We start from the raw sequence: 23,077 nt of genomic DNA, 5'->3' as shown, positions 1-23,077 counted from the left end.
GAATTTCATATGAAGAACAGAAACTTACTTAAATGAAACTATAGAGTTTTAAATAAAGTGGTATGGAATGATCGGAAAAAAATCACTTTTTCACAATTTTCTTACAAATTCCACGATAAATGGTTGTCACTGGTGATTCATACACTTTGTAACCCACAGCTTAATGTCTATGTTCCACTTTTGCCTAATAGTGCCTTCAGCCAATAACTATATCCATCGTAAGAAGTGAGTATAATTACTTTTAGTCAGACACTAAAACAAAAGTATCCAAAACCTTACAGTATCACCATTAGCTGCTGTGATCATCCTTTAATATTCCTAACTGATCGTCGTGTTACCTTAACAGTAGTATGACGGAAGAACAGGCGTGAGTGTATTTCTTTCAATCTGACTAGAAATTGAAGCTAGTGGAGATATTTCACATATCTATCACAAAGAGGAAATTCGCTATGGGGCACCTTGCTGGACGTTTTCGACTTAACTTTGTAAAACACCTCGGAACACTGAAGAATCCTAATGCATATACTAATGTAATCACCCAATTACAACTCTGATGCTTTTTCAAGGCACAGTAAGACCACATTTAAGCGTGTAAACCTTTGTTAACACTGAAGAATCCTAATGCATATACTAATGTAATCACCCAATTACAACTCTGATGCTTTTTCAAGGCACAGTAAGACCACATTTAAGCGTGTAAACCTCTGTTAAACTTAGAACCGACTTAGTTCAACGTACACTCCAGATTCAGAGCCACCAGAATGCTATCTTTTCGGAATATCGTTTTGGTTACCGCACTGAACTGGAGAGACTTCAGAATACACCGAGAGATATTAGTGGAGGGTGACCGGTAGCGTTCTTTGTCGAACTATGGCTGCATACAATTTTTAGATGTGGATATAAACTGTCGCGAGTGGTTAGAGACTTTATTTCCTGACAGGCATGAAGAAGAGAACAAGGCAAAGAAGCTTATGGGTTGGTTGAACCCTATTTCTGGCACGTCTACACCATCTTCATATACACCCTGTGAATTATCATAAAATCAATGCCATAAGGTAGTTATCACGATAAATTAAAATTTTACTGTTACGTCCACGAATAGAATTTGGTAAGATTGATTGTTCGGTTTGAGCTGTTAGTAGACTAATTTTACTTTCAGGACCTTTGCATACGGTAAAATAATTAACGCACCGAAAGAGAGCCTGCGGATATTTGTATGTGACCTTTGTTAACTTCTTTCACATTTTTCTACCACTTTAAATTCAAGTACATGTAATAGTTATCTATATCTTCATTAAAAGGAATAGGCGGTAATCTCCACTGCAAGATCAAAGCAACTTCATACAATAACAAACATGAATGTACAAGTGTAATCCGTATAAAGAATATCTCTATTAAATGTTTACTGATGCTCGTTGACAAATAATTTAGGAGTCCTAGACTTAGCGCATCATATGTACTCGACTCATAAACAAACTTGACCGACTAAGACCCAGAAATTTCTGAATGTTCAAAATGGTTCTAATGACTCTGAGCACTATGCGACTTAACTCTTGAGGTCATCAGTCGCCTACAACTTAGAACTAATTAAACCTAACTAACCTAAGGACATCACACACATCCATGCCCGAGGCAGGATTCAAACCTGCGACCGTAGCGGTCGCTCGGCCACTCCGGCCGGCTTTCTGAATGTCGTACAACTTTTAGAATATGTCGAATGACTTCAGTTTAATAATTGGGTTAATGAATGCAGAAAGCATCTCTGTGTACGTCTGGGAACATCCCTTCTACTTCTTTAAACCGCCACAGTATAATGCCTCCTTTCTGCTTCGTCCTCCACGGAAGGGCAGAGGTCGGTGACACAGAGATCGAACTGGTGGTATGTGAACAGTGCTTAGTTCAGATTCAAACCCTGTTAGCGGGAGGTACCTCAGTAACGAGCCTGATGCCGAATTGTCCAATTTGTGGTGAAACCACCACTCCTGCCGTCACAACCACTAACGCTAATACCGTAAAAGCATTAGTGACGTGTGTGGTAACCTGGGTTACCACTCCACTCGTTTCACAATGCATTGCAGAAACTCTCCCTTTCCGGAACTACGTTATACTTTCACATTATGACACAATTAAAATATAGTGAATTGATTAATCATCCAACAGACAAGTATAACAGATATTATAGCATGTTACAAATGTTACAAAGTTAAGAGAGATTGACTGAAGCACTTCTCTTACAAGGCCGGTGAACAGGGTCTTCGAGAAGATTGTTGCTACAATTGCTTAAGATATCATAATTCTATTTTCACTCATATGAATTGTGAGGAACTGCTTATTAAATTCTGTTAAGTCACTTCTCATAGCCATATTAGTTTCAAGCATAACTGTAATAATTTCTCTTGCTAGTATCGTAGTCCAAAATGAGACGAATTAAAATAGTCAGTCAATTTTCAAATTCAGGTTACTACTAGGGGAGTAAAGTAAGTAATGCAGCATTTTTTTCTGAAATCAGGTTTTTCTTTTACCTTCAGGGTTTCAATGTACCATATTATTTCCCACTCATTTGGCTACAAAATCCGATTTTTCAAAATAGTCTCCGTAAAATGGGAAGGCCATACGCCGCTTTACTGGGAGGGCCTGTATGCTCGCATAGTTCTGTTCTACTGGCTGACGTCAGAGTCAACGCCTCACTGCATCAATAGCCTATCCATCATCCATGTACTGTTTCCCGCGGAGACCATCCTTCATTGGGCCAAACAGATGGAAGTCGGAAGATGCGAGATCCCGACAGTAGCTTAGATACGGAAGAACAGTCCAATGAAATGATGAAATTCAACAAAATATTGTCACTATCAGCCTCGTAAAGCGCAAACAATTCCGGACTGACGGTTTTTCGTTGCTCTTTATTTTCTTCTGTTAGGCGGTGAGAAAACCAGTGGGCGCACAACTCTGAGTACTCCAACTGGAGAACATGTTTGTCAGCACTATGTAATGGTACTTGAATTACATAACCATTACGGCACCCCACCTCAACCCCTCGATACCAGCAATATTCTACTGTGTTTCTGTAAAATAGTTAACATATTTCTGTGACATTTCATTAATGTAGAGGTACCTCGATACATCGATATGTATATGTTGCAATGATATTATTCTTATTTGTATTCTTTCTTTCGTCACTATGATCTTCGACGTACTTGTAACTCTGATTTTTGGGCGCGTAAGCGGTTATTAGAGAGTCTAGCTTTGGTCGTCATGTTAAAAAGACGCAAATTGTAGTCAGTTTATGAAATGTGAACTTTAACAGTGAGGAAGATATTTTCAAGTATGTTTTATATTGTGAAGTGATGTTTTGGAACGAGTTTCGTGATATTGCAACAAAAGTAATAAAAAAGAAGTGTAACTTAAATTCGGAGTCCTGATTACTTTTTTTACATCACCATTGTCCTAATTTGCAAAAGTTTAATCTTCAAGAATGGTTTATGAAACACATCTATAAAACTTTTGACTATCGCAGAATAACAACTAGGCCTCTTTGCATCGGAGCTTGGAATCATCACTACCTAGATCTTCGACGATTGAGCCATGAGTTCACAACGAGACCAGCGTCGGAAACATGAAAAGATGAGTGCCTAGTTTATCCATTATTTCAAGAAATGACTTTATTAACTTTGCTCTAATGACACCTGCCACATAATATAACTTTGTTGTTGCCCGAAAAGGCAATACGTAGCAGAGAGAGCAACACTACAATCATAATTAATTTTTGACCTTTGTTGTGGTAGGGTTGTTAGAACTACCAACACAGATATCCAGCTGAGCAGTAGAGTGTTTCACTGTGATCCGTCGATCACCTCGAATGGGAGTGTCCGCACGTTCCAACATTGCAAAAGTCACAACTGTTGCGGCCGGCCGGTTCGCAGGAAATCGGGCAATTTTCCGCGAACTTGTTATGATGATGACAGACGACACGCCCAACGACTCACCGTGGTTTTGTTCACTGCCGGGTCTCTGTAGACATTGTGCAGGGGCCTATGGATATCTGCGATGCTCTGTTTTTCCGTCAAAAGAAAGTCAGTGACCGTTCTGTTCTTGAAACGCAAATCTGTTACAGACGCCACTTTGAAGGTTGCGTATAGCGCCACCACCTGTAGGAGCTTCTTGAAACTATAGGGGCTGAAGCGGGAATATTGCGCCATGTCTTGCTTTTTTTAACCGCTGAGAAGAAAGAATGAGTTACTTATTGAACCCTCCTCGCAATTACACATTGATACCTCACGACTACGATGGGATATCTTTAAGGAAAACACATAAAAAATGGACCCATAGGTTTCGTCATTTGTTTTTTCATATAACACACTGCATTGCTTAACAACAATATTATCATTACAATTTAAAAACTTATTAAGAGAGTCAGAATACTCACAAAACTTGAATAGACTCAATTCATTAAAAAGCAATTTTAACAATTGTACCATTAAGAGCAGGGGATGAAAATTGGAAGTACACAGTTCCCAGAAATAAGAAAAACATCGCACCAACTAGACGTGGCTGCAAGCAGATTCCAAAAACAATTTTTATAACCAAATGGATTATAATAACATCCATTAAATGTACTAACAATTTGCAAGCTTAGATAACCATTGCACAGTCTGACAACATTCACCCAAATATAGGAACTCAAACCACTGATTACAGCTGCTGAAAGGCAGTGCGTGTTGCAAACTTTTACTGACCATCAAAGTAGTCACCAGCATTGTGTGGGGAAGTCGTAGGATACTCTTAGCAGTGCCAGTTGTGTAGACAGTTCGAGCGACGTGGTGTATTGCCCCACGAATTTGTAGCAGTTCTGAAGCGAATGCCGTGAAGTGTTTCCTTCAGTTTAGAAATCGAGTTGAACTGACAAGGGCTTAGGTCAGGGGAGTGCAGTAGGTGGTACAGCACTTAGCAGCCCCATCAGTCAAATAAATCAGTAACAATAAACTTCCTGGCAGATTAAAACTGTGTGCCGGACCGAGACTCGAACTCGGGACCTTTGCTTTTCGCATGCAAGTGCTCTACCAACTGAGCTATCTAAGCACGATTCACGCGCCGTCCTCACATCTTTACTTCCGCCAGTACCTCGTCTCCTACCTTCCAAACTTTACAGAAGCTCTCCTGCGAATCAGGCTGTGGCTAAGCCATGTCTCCGCAATAGCGTTTCTTTCAGGAGTCCTAGTTTTGCATGGTTCGCAGGAGAGCTTCTGTAAAGTTTTGAAGGTAGGAGAGGAGGCACTGGCGGAAGTAAAGCTGTGAGGTCTGGGCGTGAGTCGTGCTTGGGTAGCTCAGTTGGTAGAGCACTTGCCGGCGAAAGGCAAAGGTCCCGAGTTCGAGTCTCGGTCCGGCACACAGTTTTAATCTACCAGGAAGTCATATCAGCGCACATCCCGCTGCAGAGTGGAAATCTCATTCTGAAATCAGTAACAGCTTGCACTGTACGTGCTCGAGCATTGTCCTGCAAAATGATGGTAATGTCCTGCTGAAAGTGTCATCACTTCTGTCTCTAAGCTGGTCGTAGGTTGTGTACCAAAAATGAACAGCATGGAGAGAGAAGTGATGAGACTTTCTGCAGGACCTGACCTGCGTAAGGTGGATTCAAGATTACATCTCTAACCACATTTATTGAAATGTATGTACGATACGCCAATGCTCACGACCGTTCTTACATAATCTTTGTAATACTAAAATGTAGACTTTCACGGCCGGAAATATCATGTCCATTATAGTTAACCGGGCTGTTATGCCGTGGTCGGTTGATGTATTCTGTGTTGCTTCCCAACGTTTTGTCCCCGTCTGCGGGAGACATCTTCAAGGGGGTCTTAGCTCGATAGAAGGTCCAACACACCCACTGTCTCGCTACTGACTGCCGCTAAATTCCGTGTCCGCACGCTCGCGCGCCGCGGCGTGACGTCACGTGTTTTGAAAACGTCAGTGCAATTGGCCGCTGTCCGTGGCCGTCGATCGCCGTTGCCGTCACCCAGTAGTGGACGGTTGGTACACATCTTCTTTAACACCGTCATCCATATGCCGTTTAATTTCACGCCCTCCTCCTTTCGATTGAAATTATTAGGGTGTTTAGCGATTTCGATTGCCTCCCTGTAGGCCCTTTCATAATATTCGCTTGTGGCAGCTAGTACTTGTGTCTCCTCGAAACGAATATGATGGTGCCCTGGCTGGAAAGCATGCTCCGCAACAGCTGATCGTTCCGTTTCTCCTCTTCTAAAATTGCCCTGGTGCTCTTCCAGCTACAGCTCTTCGAGCTACAGACCCCCTTGAAGATGTCTCCCGCAGACGGGGACGAAACGTTGGGAAACAACACAGAATTCATCAACCGACCACGGCTTAACAAAAAAAAAAAATGGTTCAAATGGTTCTGAGCACTATGGGACTTAACATCTGTGGTCATCAGTCCCCTAGAACTTAGAACTACTTAAACCTAACTAACCTAAGGACATAACACACATCCATGCCCGAGGCAGGATTCGAACCTGCGACCGTAGCAGTCGCGCGGTTCCGGACTGAGCGCCTGAACCGCTAGACCACCGCGGCCGGCCACGGCTTAACAGCCCGGATAACTATAACGGACATAATCTTTCTAACAGAAAATGTTAAGAGTTATGGAGTTATTTTATCCAAGGTCGTCTCGAAGAATTTCGTAAGGGCACTAAAGATCCTGATGTCGTGCACCCATGATCATCTAGCCCATCCATCCATCCATCAATTCATTCAGCAGTCATCACTTCGTCAATTGCCGGAGTGTTGTGGCGGAGGAGTGGAAGGAGGAAGGGTGGCAGTATAGTAAGGGACAGGGCGAACGAACGTCTGCCATATCGCGGCGGTTCAGCGGCCGACAAGAAGCACTACCAGCGGAGGACAAGTTGGGGGAGATGTTATTTCACGATATCAGGATGCGGCGCGCCCCAGTTCTCTGTATCTGAGGGAAAGCCTGATGTCCCCGGCTTGAGAACCGCAGCAGCTGCGAATCGTCGCGGACAAACTTGCTGCGTGGGAGTGGTGCGGCGAGGGATGGTTCCAGTAGGACGGGCTGCGCAGCGCTGTGGCTGAACGAGACTACTGGCTGGTGCGAGGGGGGCGGGAGACGGAGGGGTGTGGCGCGCTGAGTGGGCCGGCGGTCGGCGGTAATCGAGTTAGTCACACGCAGCCATTAGCGGCCGTCGGCAAACAGCTCGCAACTGGGCCGGCGGCGGCGGCCCCCGGAACTGCTGCCGCGGAAACACAACTCGGCCGCTGGCGCTGCTGCAATTCCGACGTCACTCGGTGGACACCGCCGGCGTTGTTGCGGAGGTTCAGACCGCGAGCGGCGCGGCTCTCGGTTTATGGCCGCGCGACGGAACGGCCACTCCGCGGCGGACTCTCTCATAAGGGGTGTACGCTTTTATGGACACCGGGGCTAGTAGCCCACCGAACGACGCAGCGCGTTAGACAACATGCACATGGTGTTTGTCAAGTCGTAGTACAAGCTTCTAGGGGTTGTGGAGAAGACAAAGGAGACAAAGTTTTGATAGGGAAACAGCGCCCGAAAATGTACTCAAATGGTTCAAATGGCTCTGAGCACTATGGGACTCAACTGCTGAGGTCATTAGTCCCCTAGAACTTAGAACTAGTTAAACCGAACTAACCTAAGGACATCACAAACATCCATGCCAGAGGCAGGATTCGAACCTGCGACCGCAGCGGTCTTGCGGTTCCAGACTGCAGCGCCTTTAACCGCACGGCCACTTCGGCCGGCTGGAAATGTACTGACTGGATATAAACTACCTACTGGCAGAAGTGAATCTGTGAGGACGGAGCGTGAGTCGTGCTTGGGTAGCTCAGATTTAGGGAAATCACGGAAAACCTAAATCAGGATGGCTGGAGACGGGATTGAACCGTCGTCCTCCCGAATGCGAGTCCAGTGTGCTAACCACTGCGCCACCTCGCTCGGTTTTCCAAACACGTATCAGCTCTACAGATGCTCCGCATTATTCATAAAACTGAAGGTCATCACACCCACTTTGATAAATTATAAATCTGGCACTTAACTGACCATATATTTACATTGGTATCTTCAGGGTACGACTGTAGTGTTGTGATGTGTCAGTACATATAAATCTTGTACTAGCCTAAATCGTAATAGCTCAGGGGGTGACTTCAGCTACCAAGTAATGAAAGTTCATTCACTTTACCTTCTGCGTGTTTCCGACACTCAGGCAACTGATTCACAATATTCATTCAGCTTCCACCGTAAGATAATTGTCAGCTCCTCGCACGATCTACGAAATTTCATCTACTCGTTACGATTGCGCAAACATATCTAACTCTTTCATCGCCTCTTCTCCTCAAGCGAGAAGAGGGCAGAGATATCAAAATTATAGCAAAGAATCTAATCATTTACAAAACTTGTAATGAAAGCATTTCAACTGCCAATACACATATTTTTTACGTAAATGTGACCAAATTTAATGAAAATATTGTCATAACTAATTTTACAAAATGTACCTGGTTACTTTTATTGTTAACTAACTTGAAAATTTTTCTATTCATATCATATGAAAGCGGTGGTTTACAAAGGAAACCGTTTGCGTAAAAATAGATTTATAAAGAATTGTTTTTATAAATTAAGTGATTGATACCCACCAGTATCGGACGGTACTTTATATAAATACGGCTTGATTACATCACACGTCGTGCGCATAAAAAATGAGAAGACGGTGCAGTCGTCAGCTCTTGTTGCACTGGGACATCACATAACGTTTTCGTTCGGCTCCAACAACAGCTGTGAGAAACTGGCACGTCGCCACTCGGAGGGTTGACTCTCGTGCTCCAAATACAAGCCGCACCCTGGCTTTGACGTGGACGTCGTTGGTCAAGTAGAAGAGAACCTGAAGACGAATGGAAGAGACACAGAGCTAGGTTCTACGGGTAACCAGTCAATACAATGGACATGAATCAATGCAGGTGACGAGACAGAATGCTTACGTTCGTGTCACGTGTCAGAGTCGTATCTAGACCTAAGAGCTGTGTCATATCACTCCAAATACACAGGCCCCAAACCATTACAGAGCCTCCACCAGTTTGAATAGTCCCCTGCTGACATGCAGGGTCCATGGATTCATGAGGTTTTCTCCATACCCTTACACGTCAATCCGCTCAATACAATTTGAAACGAGACTCGTCCGACCAGGCAACATGTTTCCAGTCATCAACAGTCCAATGTCGGGTGGGTATGGATGGGCCCGGGCGAGGTGTACAGCTTTTTATCGTGCAATCATCAAGGGTACACGAGTGGGTCTTCAGCCCCGGAAGCCCATATCGATGATGTTTCGTTGAATGGTTCGCACGCTGACACTTGTTGATGGCCTTGCATTGAAATCTGCAGCAATTTGCGGAAGGGTTGCATTTCTGTCACGTTCAGTCGTCGTTGGTCCCTTTATTGCAGGATCTTTTTCCGAACGCAGAGATGTCGGAGATTTCATGTTTTACTGGGTTCCTGATATTCGCGGTACGCTCGTGAAATGGTCATACGGGATAATCCCCACTTCATCGTTACTTCGGAGATGCTGTGTCCCATCGCTCGTGCGATGACTATAGCACCACGTTCAAACTCACTTAAATCTTGATAACCTGCAATTGATACAGCAGTAACAGATCTAACAACTGCGCCATACACCTTCTGTCTTATACAGGCGTTGCCGATCGCAGCGGCGTGTTCTGTTTACAAACTTCTGTATTTGCAAACGCATGCCTATATGAGTTTCTTTGGCACGTCAGTGTACTTCAGAGAACTGAAAACCAAACAGAGTCTTTGACTTCTGCTACACCAGAAAATCGTCTCAGACACTTATTGGGCCTCGTAACAGTTTCGGCTACTTGGAAATCGATATTAATATGAACACAATGTGCCGAAAGCTTAATCGTTAAAATAAACTTCCAGGATAACGGAATACGGAAGATTAACACATACGCCCATCGAGGTTTTAGGCTAAGAAGATGGCCATTAGCAAATCAACAGGCATACGCAATTATTCGCAAGAAACACCCAGCACAAAGCCAAAGAAAATATAGGCGCTGAAACAAATGGACTGGTTAACATACGGTAATTGGCTTATGTTCGTCCCACTTGCCGAACGGTTGCTCGGTTCAGTACAGATTGTGTAACATACACTCAGAAAACACGTTAAATTTACATAACACTCAAATGGCAAATAGCACGTGGCTTTTCTGATCTTAAATGAGAATTAAACCTGGTATAGGAACCTAAACGTGGAGAGTGAACACACTAGCAGTGCACATAAACGGAAATCTGTCGGGATCAGAATTAACTAACAATAAGAAATTTAAAGATACCTGAATCTAGGAAACACATGAACCAGTAGCCCATTTAAAGACTGATCTTCCTAGATCAAGCTGCACAGACAGAACACCTAGAAGTTGAATACACCACTTCAGCTGTAAATTTCTTTTATTATCACGAACGGTTTCGGGCTCTCATAAGCCCATCTATAGGTGTCGCAACTGTGCTGTGACCCCCGAGCGCCGCGGTGGACCTGTACTAGGCCGGTCGTGGTAATAAAAGAAAATTTACAACTGAGCCACCTCTAGTATAATGCTCAGTTGCGGATGTTCGTCCAACAGGATTGTTTGTAGACAGTACAAGGCTAAACTAAAGCCCTGTTACAGTTTAACAGCTGTTTAACTCGGGCATGTCCTGACTGCCGGGAAACTGATACCCATTACGGGCGTCGGCCAAAATAACGGCCAGCAGTACGAGCCATATCACAGTACAAACCATATCACCTTGTGGGGAAAACATCAAACTAAATTCAGTAGCAAAGGCACAGTGATTTTCACGAACTTTGCCTGACGCTTTACCGCACATAAGAATTGGTGGTCAGCGTCATTCATGCGTCATTCCTAGAAGAGTTAAGGTCGGTGTATGTGGCCTCGTTCACCAACCAAAGGAGCAGGAAGCAAACCTAGTCGAACACCAGGATTGCTCTGCTACCGCACAGGCAGCTGAAAGCGGCTGCTCTCCAGTAGGCGTAGGCACGCTTCTCAAAGTAAACATCCGCCATCCGAATGCGGCGAGCGGTCCTCCACAGCTAACAAGCTCAGGTCGTGATCCAGAGAGACTTTCTACCAGTCAACCCCAACAGAAAGGCCTGCGCGCGCACTAAATCCTCCTCGGGGCGCCACAAGAGCGCCACCCACCTAGCAGCCAGAGAATCTGTAGCTAGGTAACGAAACCCAAAGGCGTTCCGCAAGGAAAGTTATCGCTGTGAGCGCGTGCACCGCTGAGATATCCCGTGGCACAGGCATCTACAGAGGTCACACGTCTCATTACGACCATTTTTTGCATTCAGTGAAGTGGGTGATTTTAAAGTGTTTCTGTCTTGAAATTTATTTTCGATCGAAACGGTGCCATACATTTCCGGACATGAATTTCTTATTACAACGTTATCTACTAAGTCCCCTCAGCAACTCCTAGAAGCCTGTATCAGGAACTGTGGAAAAACCTGTTCACTTTGCAGGCCACGTTATGGTGTGTGATGAAACGTACTCTGTGTACCAATATTTCTTCGATCCTATACTGTTCCAGTGGCGAGTGGAGATTGGGAAGAAACATTGTACGACGGGCTGGCTGACAGGAGGAGCTATATCAGTAGAAGTGGTTGCCGTCGTCAGTTCCTGCTTTAATTATGATGTCACATACCATTTTCGTCCAACTGCAACAGCTGCCAGAAACTGGTGCGTTATTAACTACGAAAGTTTACTTGGCAGTGTGTCGTATGCTAGGAACAAATGGGCTGAACTCGGTTAAATCAGGGAATGTTCTGAGTAAAGGAAGTCCCAGGCAACCAACTGCCGGCCGCTGGTGGCCGAGCGGTTCTGGGCGCTCCAGTCCAGAACCGCGCTGCTGCTACGGTCGCAGGTTCGAATCCTGCCTCGGGCATGGGTGTGTGTGACGTCCTTAGGCTTAAGTAGTTCTAAGTCTAGGGGACTGATGACCTCAGATGTTGAGTCCCATAGTGCTCAGAGCCATTTGAACCATTTTTTGCAACCAACACGGAGGTTCATTAATTACATACTTTCTGTTCGAGTATCAGTGAAAGACGTATGCAGGGGGTGTTTGTAGTAAAAGATTCATGTCCTACATAAAGTTTAGTGCTATGAATAACGAGATGTGAAAATGTAAAATTCCAGACCATTTGTCGGGCAGTCACAAGATCGGCGCAACCACAGCTCAGCTGATGCCGAGAGAGCTCCCCTTCCTCCCCCCCCCCCCCCCCCCCCTCCGCCACCCTCATCCACCAAAATGTTTCCTTCACGTGCGTTAACGAGAGGGAGAATTCATTACATTTTTGGTGACAATGTTGATGACAAAGACAGATGACACTCAAGTACGTTCCTGGCATTATGATCAAACTCGTACCTGGTCTGTCGTATCCACTGTCTCACTATGGCGAGACTGGTCCTCTTCAAAATTCTGTCCACTGCAGCAGTTCGAATGTGGTGCTTGACTACTGTGGCGTTAAGTGGCTTCACTGTTGTTACTTGTTATTTGACGGACTGGAGAACACCCCGGTGAATTCGTTTGCTCCTAGTTCCCAAGACAGCTGTGCTACGAGGTCGCACGTGTGGAAGTTTTCAGCAAGCCTCACACAACTGTGTCGCAGGAAACACCAACGTGGCTTACAGAGGTTCATCGTTTTAAGATTACAGATATCATCAGCCACTCCGACCGGGCGACTCAGACAGGAAGTTCAAGGCATGTGTTTGTACCTGGTGAGACGCCATAGCCGGCCGTTGTGGCCGTGTGGTTCTAGGCGCTTCAGTCTGGAACCGCGTGACTGCTACGGTCGCAGGTTCGAATCCTGCCTCGGGCATGGATGTGTGTAATGTCCTTAGGTTAGTTAGGTTTAGGTAGTTCTAAGTTCTAGGGGACTGATGACCACAGATGTTAAGTCCCATAGTGCTCAGAGGCATTTGAACCATTTGAGACGTCATAAAGAGTGTTTGAGTTGCTTCTGTTTGTTCACAAGAATCAGTACTCCTCCTGGTTTCGGCTCTCGGTTCCTTCCACATAAACACTTGAAAATTAAGACTTTGTAATCCTCTCTGCAAGTTATAATTAACTCCAAGATCTTCATAACTCCAGAACTCTAACAATCTTTCAGAAACATTCAGTAATGTTTTTCGAAATGTACCTCAGTAAACCTCAGACTAGTCCTCCCACGAAGGGAAAGCTGTGGCAGTACCGGCAGTCGATCCTGGGTTCTCCAAATGATAAACAACAGCTCTGACGACTCAACTACGGAGGTGCACTGACTGTAACAGAAAACATGTGTATGTGTTGCTTTTCTACTAGGTAAAGTCAAGCAGTAGACCTATCGGATGGTTATAATTAAAATGCAGCCACTGGCGGAATTTCAGTGTGGGCTATAATTATCGATTGACAGTGAAACTTGGTAAACGTTGTAATCAGTTAATGCGACGCCGAATTACCTTGGAAAAAATTAGTTCTAATTCTGGTCACCAGGTGAATACTGGCACTCTGCGTGATCTCGTCGACATCTCCAGTGCTCATATTGAACAAATTGTGTACGTTGCTATTAACAATAAAACCAGTGTATGAATGCATGGTTTCGCGGCGATATGAATTAATAAAATTTTCTCGGGCTTCCAACCATGTCAGGTGGTTAAAATCCTACGAGCTTTCTACCGAACTCTCCTGAGTCATCGTCAAATGGTAAAACTGACTGCTATGTCGTCATGGCCGCGTCGTTACATAGCCGCACTGCTGGCTGTGACGTCACTAGTGCTCTCCTCGTCGCCATATATGGTAATGCTTTCATCCCACGTCCATCGCGCCCGTTTTAACCTCGCGATGGCTGGGTCCCAAGCTGTGCTTAGCTGCAAACCGCCGCCCTTGTTGATGGTGTTTTCAAAGGTTTTAATTTCAATAGCTTCTTTTGTGATGCTATCTCAAAATCCCTTCGTCCTCATAATGACAGATGTTTCGTCGAATAGAATTCGGTCTCCATTTTCTAAGGCGTGTTCTACCACGGCTGATTTTTCTGGATAGCGTAGGCGTAAGCACCTCTCGTGTTCCGTCCGGCATTGCTCCACAGTGCGTACTGTTTGGCCGACGTAGTAACAGCCACACTGACATGATATATTGTACACTCCAGGCGTTCTAAGGCCTAGCTCGTCCTTCACAGGCCTCATGAGCTGTCGAACATTTTTTGGGAGCCTGAGCACCGATGAAATGTTATATCTCTTCAGGAGCCGGCTAATCTTTCCCGACACTGTACCACAGAAAGGCAAAAACACAAGTTTCTTGCTTTCTTCTTCGGTGGTGTCCTCCGCTCTGTTGGTGTCTTTCTTGCGTGTCACACTAGATATAGCCTGTGACACCTGTCCGTGGCTGTACCCGTCTTCAGGGAAGACTTTTCGGAGGTGGCTCAGTTCTAGTGGCAGACTTTCAGCTTCTGAGACGACTTTAGCACGATGGACGAGGGTATTCAGAACGACACGCTTTTGGCCGGATGGTGGAGGCTGAGAGCGTGCAGATTCCGATCTGTGAGTGTCGGTTTCCTGTAGACACTGTGGCCGAGGTGCCCATTGGTTTTCCGTCGAACGAGGACGTCAAGGAAGGGCAATGCAACATCTGTCTCGACTTCCGTCGTAAACTTGATGTGGCCGTGAATGCTGTTCATGTGTTCTAAGAATTCTCTCAGTTTTTCACGACCATGGGGCCAGATTAGAAAAGTGTCATCCAAGTAACGATAATAGCAACTTGCTTTCTCTACCTACGTCCCATTCCTAGTCTATTACATATGGAAATACCCTACTGCCCATTAAAATTGCTACAAACGCGAAAATAAACCGACAGGAAGAAGATGCTGTGATATGCAAATGATTAGCTTTTCGGAGCATTCACACAAGTTTGGCGCCGGTGGTGACACCTACAATGTGCTGACATGAGGAACGTTTCCAACCGACTTCTCATTCACAAACAGCAGTTGACTGGCGTTGCCTGGTGAAACGTTGTTGTGATGCCTCGTGTAAGAAGGAGAAATGCCTACCATCACGTTTCCGACATGGTAAAGGTCGGATTGTAGCCTATCGCTATTGCGGTTCATCGTATCGCGACATTGCTGCTCGCGTTTGTTGAGATCCAATGACTGTTAGCAGAATATGGAATCGGTGGGTTCAGGAGGGTTATGCGGAACGCCGTGCTGCATCCCAACGGCCTCGTATCACTAGCAGTCGAGATGACAGGCATCTTATCCGCATGGCTGTAACGGATCGTGCAGCCACGTCTCGATCACTGAGTCAACAGATGGGGACAACAACCATCTGCGCGAACAGTTCGACGAAGTTTGCAGCAGCATGGACTATCAGCTCGGAGACCATGACTGTGGTTACTATTGACGCTGCATCACAGGCAAGAGCGCCTGGGATGGTGTACTCAACGACGAAACTGGGTGCACGAATGGCAAAACGTTATTTTTTCGGATGAATCCAGGTTCTGTTTACAGCATCATGATGGTCGCATCCGTGTTTGGCGACTTCGTGGTGAACGCACATCGGAAGCGTGTATTCGTCATCGCTATACTGGCGTATCACCCGGCGTGATGGTATGGGGTGCCATTGGTTACCCGTCTCGGTCACCTCATGTTCCAATTGACGGCACTTTGAACAGTGGACGTCACATTTCAGATGTGTTACGACCCGTGGCTCTACCCTTCATTCGATCCCTGCAAAACCCCACATTTCAGCAGGATAATGTACGACCACATGTTGCTGGTCCTGTACGGGCCTTTCTGGATACAGAAAATGTTCGACTGCTGCCCTGGCCAGCACATTCTCCAGATCTCTCACCAATTGAGAACGCCTGGTCGATGGTGGCCGAGCAACTTGCTCGTCACAGTACGCTAGTCACTACTCTTGATGAACTGTGGCATCGTGTTGAAGCTGCATGTGCAGCAGTACCTGTACACGCCCTCCAATCTCTGTTTGATTCAATGCCCAGGTGTATCAAGGCCGTTATTACGGCCAGAGGTGGTTGTTCTGGCTACTGATTTCTCAGGATCGATGCATCGAAATTGCGTGAAAATGTGATCACATGTTAGTTATAGCATAATATATTTGTCCAATGAATACCCGTTTATCATCTGCATTTCTTCTTGGTGTAGTAATTTTAATGGCCAGTAGTGTATTTCTATACATCTTTATTGCGTTCACTGCGCCAGATTAGCACCTAGTGACGGGATCTGGAATTAATTTTTTCCAGCCTAAATTGGTCCCCCAATAACACATTACAACATACATCAAGTTTCGAAGTCATGCGCTAGTTACAACTCCTACTGGACCTCCGTGAGCAGCCGGTACGCAAATTCCCTTAAAGAACTCGTCTTTCCTGTGACGTACGATGAGAATTAGATCCTCCAGCTACTAAATCTCTTCCACCAAAATACAAAGATTTTCCTTACTCGTATTGCTTAAGGCTTGGGAATATCAAAAATGTAGTGTGTCCTGTTGATGGCTAGGGCAGTTTTGGTGTTTACATCAGTCTCGGCTACTCGAGAAACGTTTAGACGCGCTGGAGATCGGACGTGATAATCCGACGGAATTTTCGGGCGGCTCGTGTTTGCAGGCGGATCACAAAGCTCGCTGCGGTGTTTGTATACAGGAGGCGACGCCAGCCAGCCAGGCAGCATAAAGGAATGGCCCGCCGCCAGCGCTGCGCGGTCTCGCCGGCCAGCGAATGGCTCCCGAGGGCCGGCCGAGCTAATCTCGCTCCCAAACTGTTGTCCGGCCGCGCTTTTTCTCGCAAGCTGCGGCCGCTTGATTTAGGGTGCTATTCCTGGCCTAACTGCGAGTAATTCTCCGCACATTTGTCTCGCGGAATAAAAATGAATTAAAAAATAGACAGCAGTAATTAGGCGGCGCATCTACAAATTGCAATAATAACAACTGCCGCTGAAGCGTAATGTTCGCACAGCTAACGGGGAAAGGGTGGACAGAGAAGAGGGGCCTTCAGATGTGGTGAAATTATGCGGGAAGTAAAACTAATGTCGTGCATCACAAAAGTGTTTTTTGGCAGATTACTATTAGGGAAAAGCCTTTAACGTGCCTACTGATTTTAGTAATGTAGCCTGGTGCAACATAAAATTCACCCCAAGGTATTCATACCTCTAGAAGTCAAACAACCTACAACGGAGGTCAATAGCGAAAGAGAAAAAGCTAAACGGGCCAAGGATAGGGCTAGATGCAGTTAATGGATTCATCTACATCTAGACGTATACAGCGATAGCCACCGTGTAGTGGTTGGGAGAGAGTACTTTTTTGCTGCTACTGTCATTTTCTCCGATTTCCTGTTCCAGTTGTGAATATTCCGCAAGATCAGCGATTGTCTGTAACTCTCTATCTGACGTAGTATTTCTTTCATTTTACCTTTATGTCTTCACGCCAGATGTGCGTAACAGAAAACAGTAAAGTGAGTGGTAACATTGCGGAGCCACATCAAAACCGGCAAAGCGAACCGACGCCACAGTCATTAGCGAGGTTCTCTGCAATCCCCAACAACCAGAGAGAGGCGCTCTAGAAAGCACGCCCTCCCTCTAAGCATAGTAGCGCACTCACGCAGAGGTCACAAGGGTGTCTAGCATGCAAGTGTCGTGCCCAGTGTGACACCGCAGCTAAAGCAGTCAACGTCGTAGTGCAACATCGTAGCTTGTCGATACTTTCTGAGTAGGTGCCTCGCAGATTCCTACGGATGGGCACCGCGAGTGACACTTTGAAAGGTATGTGCTAAGATCTGATTAGGGTAGATCCAGAAAATAAAGTCGATAGTTGCCAACCGTAAGTATAATATCTTTGTGTAAGAGGATCTTTGATGGTTAAGAGATTCGAGAGCGCGCAGTAAAAACACGCAGCTAGGTGCCCGGACGAAGCAGACGTGTCGTGACAGCTTCAAGGTGGATCGTGCTACGCAATTGTTTTTGGTTGCACACTGAGCAAACTTTAGCACATTAATGGGAGAAGCTATATAAGGATTTCAAAATGGGTTTTGTTAGATAATGTTCAGAGTTAGGATTTGTATGTCCAAGGTTTAACGCAGTAAGCGTTTTGTAAAATTTTTTGTAAGATTGATTCGTGCTACAGAAATGTTGGAAATGGTAGTTTTTGTAAATGACCCAAATTATATATATATATATATATATATATATATATATATATATATATATATATATATATATCGTGCATCATCAAAATGTTTTTTGGCAGATTACTATGAGGGAGAAGCATTTAACGTGCCTACTGATATTAGTAATGTAGCAAGATAAAATTCACCCCAAGATGTTCATACCTGTAGAAGTCAAACAACTTACAACGGAGGTCACTAGAGAAAGAGAGAAAGCTAAACGGGCCCAGTATGGGGCTATATATATATATATATAAGTTTAAATCTAACAGCCTGAATCATAATCCACATTGAATATGTATTGAATATGAATATGAATATGAAAATGAGTAGTAAAGTAAAGTTACCCACCAATGAAAGAACGTAAAGAAAATGAGGCCTCTATAAAATATATATGTGCAGTTCGTGGTTTGAAATCGATCTGGTATAACTAAAGTTATCAGAGTAAAGTTATTTCAAACAAATAATTTTATGCCATTGCACAACTGGCATTATTAAAGCCAAGACATAATTTCATTAAGTAAACATCAGGGCCAAAAGTTAATTTTTCAGTACCATTTTAATGCCAATGCACAAACGACATTATTCTCTTAAATTTGATTGCTGACTCAAATACATCTTTCATTACTGGCAAAATGGAGGAGTGCACGAAACAAGTTCCCAGACGCAGTCAGATGCAAGTTTGTTGAATAATTATTTTGGAACAATTTTATCTATGATACTTTCAACTTTGAACATCGCCAGCGATGAAGAACCTCCAGGCCGCCGGCCAATGACGGTGTTATAAGCGACGAACACCTGAATACTAGCCCTTCTGAACAAAGTTGAGAATATGGCTAACGAGTTTAAATAAACCCTCCATTTTTAACTGATTACCTATGTTTTCATGATGGTTTCACCTTCTGGTTGCTGCGATAGCTATGTACAAAATTTTAATATCTTTGTGTTTATTGTCTACCCTTGTGTACTCCCGAATGTAGTTATACGTGTGAAGATTTATCTCTGATAATAATGAAGGAATCTACTGGGCATTCAGTAAAGTGATTTAGGAGCTGGTTTCACATTCCACCTTATAACACATGTGTAACTTACCGCAAGTGCGTAATCACATACAAATAAATTTTCGGGAAAAAAGGTTAAAATTTTGTGAAATAATTTGTCTAGAAGTAAGAAATGAAATAAATTACACAAACATTTGATGGATCTTTGAATAATACTCGAAATCATGTAAAGCTGATGTTATGCTCTCACGTTAGTGTTGTAAGGAGACTATTGAATGGAATTCCAGCTAATATCCCGTAGCACTATTTCAAATTCTAAGTTCTTAGTGACTGAACTTTAAATTGTCAATCGGTATGAGCGTCTCAGCTGCTACACATGATTTCATATGGTTGCAGTTCAAGAGAAAGCAGAGGAGTTTCAGTTGACATTGTGGTTTTGATATTTTTTTACACTTCATTTACACAGCGAGCAACACCTGTTCGTGATATATTTAAATTACCCTCAATTCACTAATTACGGGACCGAGCGAGGTGGCGCAGTGGTTAGACACTGGAATCGCATTCGGGAGGACGACGGTTCAGTCCCGCATCCGACCATCCTGATTTAGGTTTTCCGTGATTTCCCTAAATCACTCCAGGCCAATGCCGGGATGGTTCCTCTGAAAGGGCACAGCCGACTTCCTTCCCCATCCTTCCCTAATCCCATGAGACCGATGACCACGCTGTCTGGTCTCCTTCCCCAAACCAACCAACCAACCACTAATTACGTCTTTCTTAATTACTCAGATCGCTTTCAAGCAATTAAATCTTTCTTTGCTAATCTAGAGTTGACGCTGGTCAGTTTGATACTCCATTCGGCCGTTCCCAACTACACTCCTGGAAATGGAAAAAAGAACACATTGACACCGGTGTGTCAGATCCACCATACTTGCTCCGGACACTGCGAGAGGGCTGTACAAGCAATGATCACACGCACAGCACAGCGGACACACCAGGAACCGCGGTGTTGGCCGTCGAATGGCGCTAGCTGCGCAGCATTTGTGCACCGCCGCCGTCAGTGTCAGCCAGTTTGCCGTGGCATACGGAGCTCCATCGCAGTCTTTAACACTGGTAGCATGCCGCGACATCGTGGACGTGAACCGTATGTGCAGTTGACGGACTTTGAGCGAGGGCGTATAGTGGGCATGCGGGATACCGGGTGGACGTACCGCCGAATTGCTCAACACGTGGGGCGTGAGGTCTCCACAGTACATCGATGTTGTCGCCAGTGGTCGGCGGAAGGTGCACGTGCCCGTCGACTTGGGACCGGACCGCAGCGACGCACGGATGCACGCCAAGACCGTAGGATCCTACGCAGTGCCGTAGGGGACCGCACCGCCACTTCCCAGCAAATTAGGGACACTGTTGCTCCTGGGGTATCGGCGAGGACCATTCGCAACCGTCTCCATGAAGCTGGGCTACGGTCCCGCACACCGTTAGGCCGTCTTCCGCTCACGCCCCAACATCGTGCAGCCCGCCTCCAGTGGTGTCGCGACAGGCGTGAATGGAGGGACGAATGGAGACGTGTCGTCTTCAGCGATGAGAGTCGCTTCTGCCTTGGTGCCAATGATGGTCGTATGCGTGTTTGGCGCCGTGCAGGTGAGCGCCACAATCAGGACTGCATACGACCGAGGCACACAGGGCCAACACCCAGCATCATGGTGTGGGGAGCGATCTCCTACACTGGCCGTACACCACTGGTGATTGTCGAGAGGACACTGAATAGTGCACGGTACATCCAAACCGTCATCGAACCCATCGTTCTACCATTCCTAGACCGGCAAGGGAACTTGCTGTTCCAACAGGACAATGCACGTCCGCATGTATCCCGTGCCACCCAACGTGCTCTAGAAGGTGTAAGTCAACTACCCTGGCCAGCAAGATCTCCGGATCTGTCCCCCATTGAGCATGTTTGGGACTGGATGAAGCGTCGTCTCACGCGGTCTGCACGTCCAGCACGAACGCTGGTCCAACTGAGGCGCCAGGTGGAAATGGCATGGCAAGCCGTTCCACAGGACTACATCCAGCATCTCTACGATCGTCTCCATGGGAGAATAGTAGCCTGCATTGCTGCGAAAGGTGGATATACACTGTACTAGTGCCGACATTGTGCATGCTCTGTTGCCTGTGTCTATGTGCCTGTGGTTCTGTCAGTGTGATGATGTGATGTATCTGACCCCAGGAATGTGTCAATAAAATTTCTCCTTCCTGGGACAATGAATTCACGGTGTTCTTATTTCAATTTCCAGGAGTGTATTCGTTTAGCTATGAAAATTAGAAAAATGGTTCAAATGGCTCTAAGCAGTATGGGACTTAACATCTGAGGTCATCAGTCCCCTAGACTTAGAACCTAACTAACCTAAGGACATCACACACATCCATGCCCGAGGCAGGATTCGAAGCTGCGACCGCAGTAGCAGCGCGGTTCCGGACTCAAGCGCGTAGAACCGCTCTGTCACAGCGGCCGGGTGATGAAAATTAGAAGAAAAATCCATTATGTAATATCTAGGGTGTCTTGGTTTCACTCCGCTGAAAAGTTTGGCGAAGAGCCGCTCTTTCGAAGCACAATTTGCCTTGACACCGTTCAGAAATGAGCTTATATCGGTCGCCGTATGAAATCTAAGCCCTCAACTAATAAAGTCACTTTGAAACTAAAGTTCTCTAAGGCCTGACGACAGTTTCGGCAACTGATAATAGGCAAAGAGCACGTAAAGGGCACGTAATTTTGTTCAGTTGATCGTACTCTCTGCTGTTGTAACAGCCCAGATAGTTTTTAATAGAACGATGTGTGTTTTTATTGATATTCGTAAGCTCACGTAAGTACGATTAGGGTCATGCACCTCTCCTTGATGCTGATGTGGAACTTTTGTGAAGGTATTCGAGAAATGTGCTAAAGCTGAAAGGCAAGACGGTCGAAATCGACTGCCGCTGTGTAAACTTCACCGTGGGATCAACCCAGACAGCGTCGTAACATGCACAACGAAGTTGCGCGTTCGTTACTAAAATATAAATAAATATTGCCTCTTGACCAAGTTTATACCACATACAGAGGATCGTTAGCGTTTTCTGTAAATTGAACAACATGCTAACGTCTAGCGTATGAGGTAAGTCGCAGGAAAACAGTTTGAGATGGAGTGGTTATACTTGTATTTACGTGAACAGTTGTAGTAAAAACATGTAAGACTTGATAACAAAGGCGCCGTGTGGCATGAGAGCCCTACTTGCGTCTTTATTTCTTTCTTTTTTTTTTTGTTTCGGGGGAGGGGGGGAGTAGGGAGGGAGGTAGGGAGACCAAATGCGGCTCGCCTCGATTTCCTCCCCTGAGCAAGCATCTTCATCTCGGAGTAGCACTCGCATCCGAAGTACCCTAAAGTTTCTAGCGTCTACAGCTGCTTCTCAAGTACCACCAAAGTTATTCTTTGACTTCTGAACACATAGCATATGCTCTTCTTGTTAATTTTTTTCGTATGTTTCTCTCCTGACAGATTCTTCGGGGAACCCACTTCCTCATTTTGTCCATCCACCTAATCTTCCATATCCCTCTATAGCACCACACCTCAAATGCTTCATTTCTCTTCTTCTCCGGTTCCTCCCACAAACCACGACTCTCTTCCATACAAATCCGTGCTCCAGTCTTACAGTACCAGATTATCTTCCTCAAAACGATGCTGATGTTAGATACTAATAGACATCTTTTCTCCTGGAATGCTCTCATTACTAGTGTTAGTAAGCTTTTAATGTTCTTCCTTCGTCTTCAACGTGCTATTTCCGTCACTGCGTCTCCGAT

The sequence above is a fragment of the Schistocerca serialis genome, chromosome 7 (genome assembly GCF_023864345.2).
Source record: "Schistocerca serialis cubense isolate TAMUIC-IGC-003099 chromosome 7, iqSchSeri2.2, whole genome shotgun sequence".
NCBI classification, from domain to species: Eukaryota; Metazoa; Arthropoda; class Insecta; order Orthoptera; family Acrididae; genus Schistocerca; species Schistocerca serialis.
This window is presented reverse-complemented; position numbering follows the sequence as displayed.